The sequence below is a fragment of the Hippopotamus amphibius genome, chromosome 13, assembly GCF_030028045.1.
Source record: "Hippopotamus amphibius kiboko isolate mHipAmp2 chromosome 13, mHipAmp2.hap2, whole genome shotgun sequence".
NCBI lineage: Eukaryota > Metazoa > Chordata > Mammalia > Artiodactyla > Hippopotamidae > Hippopotamus > Hippopotamus amphibius.
The window spans coordinates 102,686,420-102,697,695 of NC_080198.1; the positions used below are offsets into that span (position 1 = coordinate 102,686,420).

General features: G+C 56.5%; 1 protein-coding gene across 8 annotated transcripts in view; it reads right to left on the minus strand.

Moving 5' to 3' along the window:
* NSD2 (nuclear receptor binding SET domain protein 2) overlaps positions 1-7,314 on the minus strand; it is a 78,474-nt gene extending 71,160 nt beyond the window's left edge. For 2 of the 8 annotated variants that reach the window (XM_057706074.1, XM_057706073.1), the window contains exon 1: positions 7,133-7,311. The gene's annotated coding sequence lies outside the window, so the exon portion shown is untranslated. Of the gene's footprint in view, positions 1-1,036; positions 1,541-7,132 lie in introns of those variants that run through there. The other 6 variants (XM_057706076.1, XM_057706075.1, XR_009048801.1 and 3 more) reach the window with 5 other exon arrangements.
* Between the last annotated feature and the right edge of the window lie 3,962 nt (positions 7,315-11,276).

Here is an 11,276-nt window from a genome sequence, read left to right on the forward strand (position 1 = left end):
ACGGAGAATTCTGAGTAAACGCAGAGAGAACAAGTAGAGCCCACGTACTGTGCCACCATCAACCCAGGCTAGCCCTGATCCAGCCACACCCTCACTGCTGCCTCCATAGAACCGCGAAGCACATCCCAGATGGTCTATCATTTCTTTCATAAATTCCGTATGCATCTCCACAAGGTACAAATTCTTTTCTTAAACAATACCAAACCACTATGGCAGCTTAAAAAAAAAAAAAAAAAGAATTCCTTAATGACAAACTGAGTCAGTGCTCCAATTTCTAACTGTCCCAAATATCATAAGCAGTGTTTAGTCCCATCTCTAACTAGCTGGCCTGTCTGGACGCACATGAGCCCTACGCGATACAATGCGCCTCCAGCCTTTCACCATCCACAATCCCCTGCTTCTTCTTCCTCTGGAAGAGACCTGGTCACTGGTGCTGCAGGTTCCCGTGCTCTGAGTTCGGCCAACGGCGATCCTGCGGTGTAGTTTAATGTGTTCCTCTCCCCACCCCGTATCTCCTGTTAGTTGTCTGTGGATGTAAAGGCCTGATGAGTTTCAGGCTCAGTTCTTTAGCAAGATTATTTCACAGATTTATTTATTTAGGCTGCGCCAGGTCTTAGTTGCGGCATGCATGCAGGATCTAGTTCCCCAAGCAGGGATCGAACCCAGGCTCCCTGCATTGGGAGCGTGAAGTCTTACCCACTGGACCACTAGGGAAGTCCCTGTCACAGGTTTTTCAAAGATGCAATTTTTTTGTCCACTGTCTCTCCCATTTCATCCCTCTCACAAGTCTGTAAAGTCCATGAGACCAAGGACGTGGGTTGCGGTTCATCACTGGACTACAGCTAATTTCTTAATTCTCAATGAATGAAGAAATGTCGCCAGAAGTACACTGCTCTGCTGACTAACAAAACACAACGGCCCACCCTCCTATTCGCGTGTAGATAGTCTTACGTTCAAATATTCCCTGAGAGGCAAAACGATAAGTTCCCAGAGCACAGAATCAGAGATCAGGCCCTGCAGGAGTCCCAATACTTACAGCCTTGTGACTTTGTCAGAACTTAACATCTTCAGGATCCAGTTTCCTGCTGTGAGGATTCAGTGAGATGAGGGAAGATGTGCTGCTCAAAGCCACGGAGGGCGCAGCTCTGCACAGACAGCACCGACTTCAAATCTTTTGGGGCAAGCAACACAAGAAGTTCTTATGTCTTTTTTTTTCTTTCTTTTCTTTTTTCTTTTTTTGGCCACACGGCTTGTGGGATCTTAAGTTTCCTGACCAGGGATTGAACCCAGGCCCTGGGCAGTGAATGCATGGAGTCCTAACTACTGGACCACCAGGGAATTCCTAGGAGGCCCTTATTTCTAACATATTTTTTAATTTTAAAAATCTAGGAATTCAATTTTTATGAAATAAAAATCTTTAGGAAAACAAAAGATTCAAAAGAATCTCCATGAACAACTAAGCCCGTGTGCCACAACTACTGAGCCTGTGCTCTAGAGCCTATGCTCCGCAACAAGAGAAGCCACCGCACTGAGAAGCCCACGCACCACAACAAAAAGTAGCTCCCACTCGCCGCAACTAAAGCCTGTGAGCAGCAATGAAGACCCAATGCAGCCAAAAATTTAAAAAAATAAAAGTACCACGCAGGACATTACATTCAATTAACTCAGAATAAAGACACAGATATGGTTGACCCCAAATTTAAAAAAAGAAAAAACAAAGTATCTCCATGTGTTAACTCAGTTAACACTGGGCACTGCCTGAAGCCCAGAAGGCAAGTCAGGGGGCCCCTGCCTTGAAAAACTCACCACCCGGAGAAGTGGGGGGCAAGAGTCCCAGCAAGGTGCTGCCACGACAGGGCCTGGTGCTCTGAGGAACCACCAACCTGGGAGCAAAAAGCCAACCACACCAAGTGCCACGGGCACAGGGTCGGCAACACTGGTGGAGACAGACGAAGGCCAGACCATAAGAGGAGCTCAGCAAGGCCGAACGGGACAGCTGAGGAAGGAGCCACAGCACCTGCCAAGACCTCGGCATGGCGCACGGCTCATCCCCGGAGGGACCGCAGCATGGCGGTGAGATCTCAGGGCAGCTACAAGGGGCCAGCCAGCGAAGATGCGACGAAAACAAAGGGACCATATGCCACGTTCAAGACCTAGCGCTTCCTCTTCTGAACGAACAGGAAGGCACCGGACACATTTTCAGCTGGTAGGAGAGATCAGAGTTTCTTTCTGGAAGGAACTGAGGTAGATCAGAAACAAGGCCCACCTTCCATTTTATTAGTTTACCGGGAGATAAAAATGGTGCCCTCTCCACCCAGTCTTTCACACGGTGAAACTAGGGTCACCTGGGCCACCCTCCCCTCTTATTCTGTGCCCCATGCTGTGCCCCAGCCCACCAGTGCCGCTGCGGCCCTCTCTCTTGTATCTGTCCACTCTCCCTACCTCACCTCCTGTGCCTGGGGAAGGCCGCCGTTCTCTAGCACTGGCCTACGAGCCTCCTCTCTGACCTCTCTCACCCGCCCGTGGCCCTCCACCTTTCCAACCTCACGTCAGGGCAGACACGCTCACACCACTCCCCTTTACCCACACCTCTTACATGCGAACCAACACACAAGCAGCTGAGAGTCTGCTCACGCGCGGTCACTGAGTGGCTGACACTCACTCGGGCGCTGTTCTAGACACGGGGGGTATGACAGTAATTAAAGCCGAAAGGAGAAACACCTCCGCCCTTACAGACATCTCCACGTAGGCAGGCAGAGAGACAAGTGAGGAAAACACCCAGAACGTCAGAGGACAGGAGCTAAGGAAAAGAAGCTAACTAAGGCAGACGAGCAGGGCCAGACAGCAAAAGAGTGTCTTCAGTCAGTGGTCAGGGATGGTGCCTGAGAAGGGGAAGTGTGAGCAAAGTCTTAAAGGCACGTAAAGAGCAAGCCAGGCAGGTGTCCAAGCAGAAGGAACGGCAGGTGCAGCAGCCTGGGGTCAAGCATGGCTGTGGTGCCGGAGGCCGGCCCGAGGCCAGGGTAACTGGAGCAGAGTGAGAATGGAGCGGGCGAAGGCAGGCGAAGCACAAAGTGCTCAAGACATACCTACAAGGACTCCCAAGACAGGCAGGGAGTCCGGAGTCACTTTCTAGGAGTGAGGTGTGAGCTGAGCGCTGAATGCGAAGGAATTAATAGGAAGAGCCAGCTGAGCCCACACATGCATTGGAGTGTGTGTATGGGGGTGGGGGGGTCGCAGGGGCAAAAACTGACCATGCAAAGGCCCAAGGGAAAAACACAGCAGCTAGATGGGCTGAAGAGGTCAGGTGAGATCAACATAAGAAGTGCGATGAAGGAATTCCTGCTGCCCTCCAGCGGTTAGGACTCCACACTTTCACTGCCTGCGAGGACCCAGGTTCAATCCCTGGTCGGAGAACTGAGATCCCACAGGCCGCGCAGCACAGAAGAGGGGGCAAAAAAAAGTGCAGTGAGAGGCAGAAAACCCCGTGAGAGACTGCTCTTGAACCCCAAAGGGCACTGGAGATCCCTGAAGAGTGGGGCCTCACATGATCACATATGCATTTTAGAAACCCTATGCGGAGTGTGGAGAGCTGACTGAAGGCAGTAAAACTGGAGTCAGAAACACACTTTCTCATCTGTCAGCCTCCATAATACAACAGCAAAAACACAAGTGAATAATTAAAATGTGAAAACACTGCTGATACAAACATACCCTTAAGAGCATAACAAACAAGTCATATCATCAATTCTTTCCACAACAAACCAGTCAACTTAAAAATTGAGCTCCCAACTCTTTCCAGTAAGATAAAACATTTTCTCTGCACATCCACTAGGGAAGTCTAACTCCTGGGGCTTCTGAGCTGCAGGCCAGCACTCAGCTCAACCACCACTTAGCAGTTTCCATCCTTGTATATCTTGTTGAAACTATTAGGTATTACAGACATTAAGATGCTCTGAAAACTCATCTTTGGCCATCTGCTTTCTGGAAGACAGACTCAAGTACAAAACTACTTTGAGATATCTTGAATTTTTTAACTAGCAAACCAGATCTCATCAAATCAATCAGCTCCTTCAAAAGCTATACTGGAACCAACAGACAAATGCAAAATGCTGATGAGTTCCTGGGGTAACTAATTTAAGTCTTTTTCTTCCACGAAGTGCTTATTATAAATAACAGATCCTAAAAAATGAAATTAACGAATCACATAACCCACAGTTTGTAAAGCAGAAGCAGAAGCCTCTGGAACTGCCATGTCACCTCTTGCCTTTGTATACTTTATGTTCTGTTTACTTTGCCCAGTGATACAGAGAGGCACCATAGAATCACCGCTGCTTGATTCATCTTGGTGGTAGACACAGGTCTGTTCTATTATTTGTCGTACTTATATACTTGCAATATTTCATAGTTAATTTTTATTTAACACTTGAGTTAGCTATGATGAGAAAAGGAAAAGAAAGGAAACAGCCCTGCCTGGGAAACAGAGCCTTGGCTCCCCAGCTAAAGTAGTGTGACCTTAGGCCAGCCCCTCACTTTCCATACTCTGCTTCTTCCCGAGGGTCCCTTTCTGCTCCAACACGACTTACCAAAAAAGAGACACAAACAGGTCACGTGCTGGCATTAAAATGAGTTGTTTATCCCAAGCCACAGGCCCATTTACCCAGCATCCACTGAGTGCCCGCCATGAGGAGGCACCAGCAGAGGCCAGGCTGCCCAAGGCTATGAGAGCCCTACTTCCAAGGGCTCACCCAACAGGGGAGAAAGGTGCCATACGACCTTAAAGGGATGGGTGCTCTGTGCTCAAAAAAGGACAAGCAGTGGTCCACACCCAAAAACAGTCCATGCAGAGGACTGAGTCAGGACAGGGCACCACGTATTCAGGGAACAAGGACACATTTGCTGCAGTCCAGCAAAGATAAGAGTGAAGCTCAGAAGACTAAGATGCTTATCTAAAACTGCATACATTCTATAGCCAAGCAGTCCAATCAAAACAACAACAAAAAAACAACCGAAAGCCGTGTACCAGAAAACATGTAAGTAAAAAGCTTTATATCTTCAGTTCCCACTGATTAATTAAAGTGTTTACTTAGAAAGGTTATTCATCTAGATTAAATATGACAGGGCAAAATAAATTTGGAACTTCAGCATCATCTTAGCACATCCTTTTGTGTGTGTTCAGTGACAAACCCATACCTAATATAACACATTACTGTTTTCTATCCTCTCATCAGCACTTCTAAGTATAATTCCACCTGCTTTTATATGTCTTACACTGAAGCGTCAAACCATAAAAAATGAAGTAACTAGTCAGTTTACATTCTTCCATATGAGTAAACCTTTTAAAACTGGACTACTTGTAGGGGGAAAGGTCATCCGAATAGGTGGGCGGCTTGACTCACTCTTCCATAACTAAGCCACAGGGTCTCTAACGCCTAACTTCTAATTCCCGCAATTGACTTACTCTTCATTTGATCCCTCACATTTAAGCAGGTACCATTTTAACAGTCCTGTTTAAATTGGCTGAATTAAAACCATAAGCCTTGTAGCCATGTGTGGTAGTCTGTTTACCTTATTGTTTTGTTCTATGTGTCTCCACAGATTTGAATGTTACATATGAACATATCATAAGTGTGGACACAGAACAATAAACGGCCCATGACTTTTTAATTTTTTATTTATTTATCTTTTTGGCCCTGCCACACGGCATGCAGGATCTTAGTTCCCCAACCAGGGATCAAACCCGTGCCCCCTGAACTGGAAGTGCAGAGTCTTAACCACTAAATCTCCAGGGAAGTCCTGTGTCCATCACTGTTTGAAATTCAGAAAGTTATTTTTCTGATACTCTTAAACTGGAATGTTTAGCACTGGAAACCCAGGCCCGTCTGCTCTGTAGTCACGCAGTCAGGTGGGGAGGGTTTTTGTACCACAGAGACCACAGTTCTTCACAAAAGCTCACGCAGACTCACAACCCTGAAGAAAGTCCTCACTTTACCAACCACTGGCCCAAAAATGAAGGCTGCTGGGCGCCCGAGAAAATGGAAGAAAAGAAAAGGAAATGACTCAAAGCAATCGTGCTTAAGGCATGAGTCCTCTTCACTTCCAGTCGGCAGTTGAGATTTGAACGAGCGCTGGCGGTGGGGCACAGCGAGCACACCCGCAAAGGCTGCGCTCCCGAGAACGGCCGCCTTCGCGCTGCTGACGACGGCTGCGCTTTTTTCATGTTTCCCTCCTCACATTTAAATACGAAACGAGGATATGTAACACATCGGGTCAAATAAAAGAGTTAAAGTCCCATCTGCATAAATGAGACGGCTCCTAACTTGTTTTCCATCCTGGTAATCTCATCTTAAAGAACACGAAGGGAGAGTCGGTATCCCCGACGCGCGGTAGCAACGTGAGCTTTCTAAGCTGTTCCGTGATCCTGGCGTGTAGGTCGTTTAAAAGGCAAGGCCCTGCGAGCGAGCGCGGCTCGTCAGCCCCGGAGCACGGCCCCCCGCTCGCCCCGAGGCCCCCCGCGCCGCGCGGGCGCCCGGCGCCGCTACACGCGCACACGCCCAGCCCGCACTCCCGCCTCGGGCCGACGGCCGCGCCGCCGAGACCCGGAGCGCCCCGCACGGCGGCCCTGTGGCCACGCACGTCCCGGCCCCGGGCAGGGGCGAGAGCCGCCGAGGCTGCGCCGCGTCCCGCGCCTTCCGCCCGCCCGCGGGGCCCGCAGCGCCCGGACGCCGAGCCGTTCGGCCGGCCCTGTGCAGAGCGCGGCGGCGCCGGCCGGGCCGCGGGGGCCGGGGGCCGGCCGCCCCGGGCGGGGTCCCCGCGCCTCCACCTGCCAAGGCCCGGGGCCCCCGGCGCCCGCGCCGACCAACGGCCGGCGTCCGAGGGTCCCCCCGGACCCCCCGCAGACGAAAAGCGCCCCTCCCACCGCGGCCCGGCCCCGGGCCCGGCCCGCGCCTCACAAAGGCCGGCCCGGCTGCCCCGGCGCCGCCGCGAACAAAGGCCGCCGGCCCGCGGGCCGGCACAGGTGCAGCCGCCGGCCGCCGGGCCCAACATGGCCGCGCCCGCCCGCCCGCCCGCCCGCCCGGCCCCTCGGCCCTCCGCCCCTCAGGCCCGCGGCGGTTGGGCCGGCGGCGCCAGTGACCTGTTGTGCAGCGCATCCTCCGGCGGCGGCGGCTCTCCGGTGCGGCGGCTCCGGCGGCGGCGGCGGCGGCGGCCGGGGAGGGGGCCGGGGCCGGGGCGGCGGGGGAGGGAGGAGGGAGGGCCGAGGGAGGGGAGGGGGCGGCGGCGGCGGCGGCGGCGGGCGCAGCGCGGCCAGGCCGAGGCTCTCCGCGCGCGGCGCCGACCCCGCCCCCGCGCCTCCCGCCCGCCGCCGCCGCCGCCGGGCCGCCGCCGCCTCGCAGAAGCCGCGGGAAAGTGCGCGCCGCTGATTGGCTGCCGCGCTCGCGGGGCTGCGGCCGGGCTTTTCAAATCCGCGCGGGGCGGGGCGGGGCGGGGCGGGGCGGCGGCCCGGGGAGCTGGGGGCCCGGGGGCCGGCGGGCGGGGCCGGGGGCCGAGGGCGGGGGCCGGGGGCGCGGGACCCCGCGGGCCCTCGCCTCAGACCGGCGTCGGGCGCGCGCCCCGCTCCCGCGGCTCGGCCGGGCGCGCGCCAGGCGGCGGCTCAACCTAAAGCCCGGAGCCTGGAGCCGGCGTCCGGAGCGCACGCGCGCGCGCGCGGTGACGTCACGGCCGCGCGCCCAATCGCCGCCCGCGAGGCCGCCCCGCGCGATCGCGACCCCGGCCCGGGGCGCGCGGCCCTGGAGCCGGGAGCTGCGAGGCGGCCGCCTGCCCGCCACCCCGCGCGGGGTCGAGCCGCGCCGGCCGCAGGCCCCGCACCCGAGCGAGGGGGTCCCCCGCGCCCCTGCCGCGGGGCGGAGAGAAGGCTCCCGCCGGGTCAGGAGGCGCTCTGCGCGGGGCCTGGCCGCGCCGCCGGGGTCCGGGAAGGCGGAGGTCAGCTTCCAACCGGCGCTGCGCGCGAAGCCCGGCTGGAACCCGCAGGGCAGCCCTGCGGAGGGAGCTCCCGGCGCTGGCGCCGCCGAGCAGGGTGTAGGGGTCCCCGGCGTGCCTGTGCCCCTGGGACCCGCATCACAGACTTGGCGTAGGTGGTCCCAGACAGCGGCAGGGAGCGGGGATTGCAGGCCGGAGGGAGACTGGCCAACGCGGTTGGGGGCGGGGGGGCGGGTTCTTCTGCAGAATATCTGCAGGGCGAGGATTCAGCCGTTCCCCCCACCTCTCACGCTCGGGTTTGGCCTGGATCTGGGTGCAGTGGGGAATCCGTGGTCAGAGGCAGGACTCCCAGGCCCTGAAACCGCTGGGGCTTGTGCCACTCTCGTGAGGCTAGAGTGGCTGAGAGGGGCGGGGCAGGCCCAGGAGTGCCAGCCCCTGGTTAGGGTCCAACTTTGGGAAAGATCAGTGGGCTGGTGTGGTGGACACAGAGACGCGCCCCTCGGGGCCCTATGGGGACGGTCTTCCTGCCCAGCCTCAGCTGCAGAGAGCCACCTCACTGCTGGTCTCTCCCTGCCCAGGGGCAGCCACATCCGGTGACTGAGGGGACGGAGTACAGAGGCGCGGTCAGCTCTGCCTAGTCAGTGCAGGACTCTGGTATGCAACACTCACTTGGGAGAAGTTGGCACTTCACTCTTCCCACCTGGACCAGCTGCAAGCTTCAGCCACTTCCCCCCAGAGCAGGGGGTGGCCTAAGGGACGCCAGAGCCAGGGGAGGCGTTCCCCAGTGTCCAGCTGAAAGGGATTACAGAACTGTTCACTCTTCCATCCAAGAGCTATACAGTGAGGTTCTACTGTGTGCTGCACCCTTGCAGCGTGCCGGGGAGCCTGGGCAACCAGAAGAGACGCCCTGCCCCCATCAGTCACTGCCAGGACTCTCCTCTGGCCACCGGGAGCCCCTGGAAGGTGTCTAGCTGGGTGCTGGCCCATTCACATTTGCATTTTACCATATCTCTTGGCTGTGGGGAAGAGAACAGGTGCCCTCTCTGGGCCCGGGATTCCTCTGGGTCACAAGCCTGAAAATGGCCTACCCCCCCAGCACCTTTAAACCCTTGCAGTACAAGACAAATACACCATATCTCATTTGATTTCACAGATTCAGAATTAGGGCTCTTCAAAAAAAAAAAAAAAAAGAAATCTGCATTTAGAATAGCGCAATCAACATGTAAATTTATTCAAAACATGAAAGCGTGTGTTTGGATTTTCCTGAAGAAAGTTATTTGGGGCTGGCTGATCTTTTCCCGCCCAGTGCAGGCCTCCCTGGGCCCAGCCCTGCTGTCTTCTGGGGTCCTAGGTCCTTTTAATCGAGTCTGGCCAGAGAAGAAGGAGGCCCTCACAGGACTAAAGGAAAGCTTGGGCAGTTAGATTCCTGGGTGGAGAGACGCTCATCTGCAGGTTTACACCCCTGGCAGGTGGGGGAGGGCGGTGGCAGTAGAAGCCCCAAGCCCAGCAGGCGGGCCCAGAGGGCTGCAGGGCACTCAAGGAGGTCAGCAGCTGGGGCGCAACCTTATTTTGGTCTCTTTGAGGCTCTTATCACTCCTCTAAATGAAAAGTCCACACTCAGGAGAGACTGCAGAAGACTAAGAGGCTGGGAGCCTACTCCAGATATAAAGTAGCGACCACAGAGGAGAGGTGTTTCAGACGGCAAAGGCAGCCCTGCTCTGGCCTGTTGGCATTCAGCTGCCCTCTGTCTCAGCTCTCCTGGCTGCCCCCTACCCAGCCTCTCAGGCAGAGGCTGGGGTGGGCGAGGCATTTAGGATCAGGGTATCCCAGGCCTGCCTGCTAGCTCTGGGACCAGCCCGGCAGGCACAGAACAAGGGGTCAAGCAGAGCTGGGAGTCCCCTGGCCACAAGCTGTACAGCCACACCAGCTCTGGCTGCCTGCCTTCCGTTACTGCCCACAGGCGTACAGCTCTAGAAGGCTTGGCATGCCCCATGATCTCTGTGTGGCCCAGGCTGGAGCCCAGCCTACCTCCCTGCTCCCCATCGATGCCGGGCCTGCAGCTCCTGGCCCAGACCTCCCTGTAAGCGCTGCTGCCAAAGGAGCCCCTGAGCCCCTGTTTGGCCTCCCCATCCCCCACCAGGGCCAGGGTCCCCCAGGGGCCAGGCTCATTGCTGTTTCCATGGGGATGTATGCACTCTGACCCCAGCCTTTCTGCATCCCTGGCCAAATAAAGAGGGCTTCCAAGTGGAAACCAGCAGACTCAAGCTGCCCCTCCTCCTGTGCCCCAGGTGGCCCCTGCCTCCAAGGAGGGGAGGGGAGAGGCCCCCCTTCTCAGCCCAGGGCAGGCCCAGAGCCCAGGCCTAGCAGTGGCAGGGGTCTCCCACCCCCAGACCTTCTCAGCAGCCCCTTCCCAGCCCAGACTGCTCTGTTCCCCAGGCTGGAAGCTTGCCTTTCTAAAGGCATAGCTCTGTCTCAGCTCCTGCCCAGCCCAAGGACCACTGCAGTTCACTGGGCCAGCCCACAGGAGCCAGTGAGCTATAAGGTCCCTCAGGTCACGTGGGCCAACTCTCCATTGAGCGGGGGCCCCCTGTCAGGCTGAGAGATGGACGTGGAGACTGAAGCCTTGCTGAGAAGCCCCCCACCCAAGTCCTGGCTGGAAGGCCTGAGCGGAGGCCTTCCCCCTCTTCTCTGCCCACCCCTCTCTCCATCTGCCTCGGGGCTGACCTACGGGAGCCCCTGAGAGGCCTGAGGTGTCTGTCATCACTCTCTGTGGTCACTTCCAGGAGCAAACCACAGCCCAGGACTGTGGTCCAGTCCTGAGGGCAAACTCAGAACCATCCTCCCCGCCTCTCCACCCCTGTCAAAGGCCGCTTCCTGGACATTCCACCCAAGCCAGTCTAGGGCTCACCCCTCCTCAGGATTCTACTTCCTAAAATCCTCCTCTAAGCCAGCCTCCCCGCCCCCCACCCCCACCCCCGCCGCCACACACACATCAGGGCCTTAGTTCAGCTTCTTACTTGGAATTAGGAGGCCGTTTTCAACTCATTGATTCCCTGCCTGCCTTCTCTCCCTTTAGTTCATCCTCTGCACCCAGCCAGGGGAGTTTTTCTAAACCACAGAATTGACCATGTCACCCACCTGCTTAAAACCCTGCTGTGGCTCCCCAGCGCCGCTCATGCAAAGCCCACTCCACAGGGAGACTTGCGTCGTACTTTCAGGAGCAGGGAGGCCATCCAGCTCTGCCTGTCCAGCCCAGCCCTCTCCCCAGAGCTCCTGACTGATAAAGTTGACTCCTCACTGGA